This window comes from Euprymna scolopes, chromosome 18 (assembly GCF_053919585.1).
Source record: "Euprymna scolopes isolate OS-2025 chromosome 18, ASM5391958v1, whole genome shotgun sequence".
Classification (NCBI taxonomy): domain Eukaryota; kingdom Metazoa; phylum Mollusca; class Cephalopoda; order Sepiida; family Sepiolidae; genus Euprymna; species Euprymna scolopes.
In genome coordinates this window covers 106,714,540-106,719,537 of record NC_136499.1, presented here as the reverse complement: position 1 = coordinate 106,719,537, position 4,998 = coordinate 106,714,540, and positions in this window count along the sequence as shown.

Below are 4,998 nucleotides of genomic sequence, written 5' to 3'. Positions count from 1 at the left end.
ATTTTTTTTTTAAATATTAAGTTTTAATATAAACATGACTCTTGTCAACTATTTTATCGCCAGATTAAAAACAATTTGAAAATATTATTGCGCAAATATTACGCATTTTGTAGCCCCCCCCCTCATATTTTGTGTGTCTCTTTTTACCGGACAAAATATGGAACCCCGTAGGTAACCAGATGAACATACAGTAAAACCGTATTTCATATTTAATATACAAATGTTTATAATATTATTAATCATTAAACTGTGTAAATCTTAAAACCTAACAAAATTATAACAAAGATTAATTATTAATTGCAGTTTGAAGAAGATAAACAAAGGTTTTAAAAAATCATTAAGTCGCCTCTGCTTTTCCATAGTTCGTATAGTTAACACAAATCTGACGTCACGGAAACATGCGGTCCATTTTTCATAATCGTTTGGCAGTCCCTACCGATATGACACTAAAATAGGAATTAAACAATAATTTTTTTTAAATAAAAAACAACAAATGTTTGCAGACACAACTTTTAAATGCAAAAAAAAGCAAAAAAAAAAAAAAAGCAAAAAAATTAAACAACGAAAACAAAACAAAAACGAAGAAGAAAAAGAAAATGATTAAGTAGAATTTTAATAAAAAATGTAAATCTTCGATTTTATGCTGTTGACGTCAATGGGAGATAATCAGTGAGTCTTGGCTAATTAGCGAAACCGAAAATCTGATAATTCTGGAATTCTCTGGACTACGATTAATAGTTGAATTTGATAAATAAAAATGCTCGAACATTTTCCGTAATTTTCGGTATCCGGTAATATTTTCCTTGCCAAGTAAGTACTTCATAAACTTTTCCTGTCATTTTATTTTTAATCGCCATATTTCACAGGTGCCATTTTTTCCATAGTGCAAAATAAATAAATAAATAAAATAAAATGAAATGAAAAATATTATCGAGTAAAATTGTTTATTTGTTAAAAATCATGTTAAAAATAATGCCAATTCGGAAGATTAACTCATTGTTATAAGGGTGAATTGCGTAAGAAAATATTATTTTAATAAAACAATTTTGTAATTAAAGCAACATTGGATTTTTATAAAATAATTTTTTTTTTTTTTTTGACAAATAAATAATTTTAATGAAACATTTTTTCGAATCAAAGCAACTTTGAAAGGTCAACAACAAATTAATAATTCAATGAAACATTTTTCCAAATTAAAGCAGCATTGGATTTTTTTCGTTCCTGTTCTTTGACCAAAAAGGACCACCTGGAGACAGTTTAATATAACCATAAAATATGGCCCCTCGCCCGAATACTGCAGAAGTACCAAGGAAAATTACATTTGTCGCATATAAACAAAAAAAATTTTTTATTAATGTTTTAAAAATTTGTTACTTTCAATAAAGTGGGATGAAAAATCCTTTATCCCTTACAATTCTTATTAAAATACAATTACCTCCCTTACAACAATGAGTTAAGCTTCCGAATTGCCAAAATATTTAATTTTTTTTACAAAAAAAAAAAAAAAAAATGATTTGCAAAATGTGACAACAGAATATAAAGTAAGTGTCCATTTTTAAAATGAACGGGTAAATTTCTACGACATGCCCCAGCGTAATATAATCACTCCAACCTCCCCATGTTAAGAACGGTTTTCGGAATAAACACCCCAACCTCGAAAGCCGTTCTTAACATGGATGGGGGTATTCCGAAAGCCGTTCTTAACGTGGGTGGTTGAGAGTGTGTATACTATGCTGGGGCAGGTCGTGAAAAAATACTAATGAACCTATAATAATTCCCCCGTTTAAAAAAATATTTTAAACATATTTTTAAACATATACTTTTTTTAATTTCATAAGCTTTGAAATTAGTAAAAGAAAAACAAAACTTACTTTAAATTAATTACAAACTTAAGTAATTTCATTTTCCTAATTGACAATGCTGACTATACCTTTTGGAAACTTCTATATCGGTAATTCTTGCTTGCCAAAAAGTACGCCACGCGCCAAATTTCATTCTGTCATAAAAACAACTTTCTACAGAAAAAAACCAACAAACTTATTTTTACATTTTTATCTCGCAAATAAACATAAAATAATATATTAAAAACCGCGTTTATTATTTTTTAAATCCAACAACGGAGTTGAAGTCAATGTTTTCGATTGTAATATAGGAGAATAATTGCTTAAATAAACACAAGGCCAAACGATATTTCTTTTTAACAAAACAACAACAAAGGGTTTATTTAGAAAAGGCGAGATTATATCCCAGACTGGAGAGAAAGAAAGAAAGAAAGTATAAATGTCTGTTTTAAAGTGTCGTCTGCCATCAGACTGTAGTCCTCAACAAGTAGCAGTGGGACGAGTGAGTGAGAGGCTTGCTGGCGTCCCCCTGCCGATCACAGCTGAGATTCCAAAGGGCTAAAAACAGTTCTTAAGGGGACAGCTCAAATCAATGCGCCCTGCCAACCGATTGGTCAGTGCGGCCGAATTACTTTGGCACCGGGCATTGATTTGATTCGCTTATAGTAAATAATTCGTTAACTGCTACATCAAAACAAAACTAACGAAAACCGCGTTTATTATTTTAAAAAAAAAAAAAAAAGAAAAAAATCAAAATTCGCACCGGGTATGAAGTTGGCTTTTTTTTCTTTTCTTTTTTTTTTTTTCTTAAACGAAACTGAAAAACGCTTTATTTTTTTTTTTTCATATATATTTTTATGCTTACTCGCTAGATATGTCTAAACATTCTTGCAAAAATAAACTTGATTCAATTTTATTCTTTACGAAAAAATAATTTCATCAGTACGCCAAACACAATTTTATCAAAGTCAGTTTCGTTTACGAAAAAAAAAAAAAAAAAAGAAGCCAACTTCATACCCGGTGTAAAATTTTGATTTTTAAAAAATAATAAACGCGGTTTTCATGTGTATTTATTTTTATGCTTATTCGCGTTGAAATATCTCAACAATCTAGTAAAAATAAACTTTATTCAATTTTATTCTTTAGAAAAAATAATTCATGAGTAAGCCAAACACAATTTTATCAAAAAAATTAGTTTTGTTTTATAATCGAAAACATTGACTTCAACTCCGTTGTTGGACTTTAAAAATAATAAACGCGGTTTTTAATATATTATTTTATGTTTATTCGCGAGATAAAAATGTAAAAATAAGTTTGTTTTTTTATGTAGAAAGTTGTTTTTATGACGGAATGAAATTTGGCGCGTGACATACTTTTTGGCGTGCTGGCGTGCTGGCGTGCCAAAACAAATTACCCCTTCTATATTATATAAACGAAAAAAAAAAAAAATATATATATATTGAAGTTCAATTGAAACAAATGGTACCTACGTAATTGTCAACTCTCAAATAGTAACATATCCTAAAAATTATGAAAAACGATAAGGTACTAAATAATTATTAATTAAAAAAGAATTTTGTAAAATGAAGCAAAATCAGTATATTATGATGCTTAGTAAAAAGAAAATGATAGGGGAGATAATTAAATTCTGTTGCTTGTGTCATGTGACGACTGTAATTCAAAATGTCGGACAAAATTCATTCCTCCATATAAACTTTATCGAAAATAGTTTTTCATTAATAATTATTTTTCCGCTTCATCGTTTTCCGTAATTTTTGGATATGTTACTATTTGTGACATGATAATTACGTAGATACCATTTGTTTTACTTGAAATTCATTTTTTTTTTAATTGCATAGAAGCGAAACGCCAACTTTTATTATATACACATTGAATATAATTTTCTTTTAATAATGTTCTTTTTAGTTTTGTAAAATAGATGCTTGTTTTGTTTACTCAAGACTTTCAAAAAATGAAAATATTAAAAAATGGCGCTTCAACGGAATTGGGACGAGATTTTGTAGTCGATAAATGGAGTTTTCAGATAAAAAGCAATAATTTCTACTGATTTTTTTTTTCTGTCAATTCTAATAAGTTACAATGGTAGTTTCCAAATTATGCAGTCGAAATTACCTGAATATTACTGAATTATTAAACAAAACAACTTGAATCGTGTTAGCAGGTGAAAAAATTGCCGCCGTCTTGTTTAAATAAAAACGGAAAATTACCTCCTTTTTGAATAATTGCTTAAATGTTTTTTACGATCATTTTCATCAAATTCTATTTTTTATTTTCTTTAAGAAATGATTTTCTACCTCATCGATTTTCATAATTTTTTGATATAATCATCTTAAAAATACGAGGAATAGGTGCTTATGTCAACAGATCATTAAATCTAAGGGAGATAACCAGCGTGGACATAGCAAAAATAAGCATATGTTGCAAGATATAATTTGGGACGCTGAAACAATCCGAAGAGCAATTAAAGAATCTTAAATGAAAAAAAAAAAAAAATGATTATACAATTACTGTAGCCGAGTTCCGGAAATTGCTGAAGCAGTTTACGAAAAGGAAACAAGTTAGCGACTTTAATTTACGAACTTAAAATATAACAATGTTAAGTAACAAAATAAATTTATTAATTAACACAAAACAAAAGTAAAGTGTTACAATGTAATGATGTTAATTAATCCACGACAAAAAATTAAATAAACTTGTTTGAAACGATGGTAATTAACCAAAAACATAAATAAACTTGTTAATTAACGAAAATAACGATACTTTTTTTTTAAAAAAAAGATTTTGAAGTATTTAAACCGTCATTTTATTTTTTTTTTAACGAAATTAAAAAATAAGAAAAGTTTTTCGGGGTTGTTTTACTTTACACATAGATTCGAAAAAGTTGTCAAAAAAACAAATATATAACAAATAAATGTTATCAAAGGCAAGATAAGTTACTTTTCTACCTAACTGGATATATTTTTCGTGTTTTTATTCAATGTAACATGTTTATTCAGCTCGAAAAACATACAGTGTTTACCGATGTATTGGAAAATTCAAGATGGCGCCTCACTCCCTCTTTAACACCGTAAGTTTGGGAAAAGGTGTTATAAATAATAAACTAGACAAAATACTATTAAAACCCCGCCGAATATAT